Source organism: Aphanomyces invadans (genome assembly GCF_000520115.1).
Source record: "Aphanomyces invadans strain NJM9701 unplaced genomic scaffold supercont1.392, whole genome shotgun sequence".
NCBI lineage: Eukaryota > Oomycota > Saprolegniomycetes > Saprolegniales > Verrucalvaceae > Aphanomyces > Aphanomyces invadans.
Genome location: NW_008580537.1, coordinates 876 through 1533, shown reverse-complemented (window position 1 = coordinate 1533; position 658 = coordinate 876).

Genomic DNA, 658 nt, shown 5'->3' with positions numbered 1-658 from the left:
AGGTAATCCCTGTCTTAATGGAAGTCCATCAAACTTTATTCCTGTTACATTCGTTGGACAAGTTTCTCATCAATATACAAAGGTTTTTTGTGTGACACTCTCAACATTTCAAAAATTCAAACTTAACTTAAGTAGTGGCCTGAACGTGTGGTCACTTATCCATATTGTCAAATGTTCGTGTGGAATACCTGCCCCCCCAATACGACGTCGCACTTGCAGCCGCTTGACGGCGGAATTATCGCTTCCTTCAAGAAGCATATCCGCCGCCAACAAAACCATGACATTACTATGAGATTGCTTGCCCTACGAAAGCACCATATTGAGCAACAGACTCAACCAACTCGCCAGGAAATTGCTCACTTGTATGTCGTTGACATACTCGAGGCTATGCGTTGGGCCAAAGCACCTTGGGAGCAGGTTTCGGAAGCTACAATTCAAAACTGTTGTCGTCATACTCTCGTTGTAGAAGAGAATGTTGAAGAGGTTGCTACTTTGATGGAGCGCTTGCATGTTGGCGCCCCTTCCATGCGCTTCTTGTCGATTTGAGTTAATGACGTAAATAAATGTGTGAGTTTGAAATGGTTGGTTTTTCGGAAGGTTGGCATATTCTCTATGAAACAGTTATTTCTCAAAATCAATAAAAGACCTGTCAAACTTT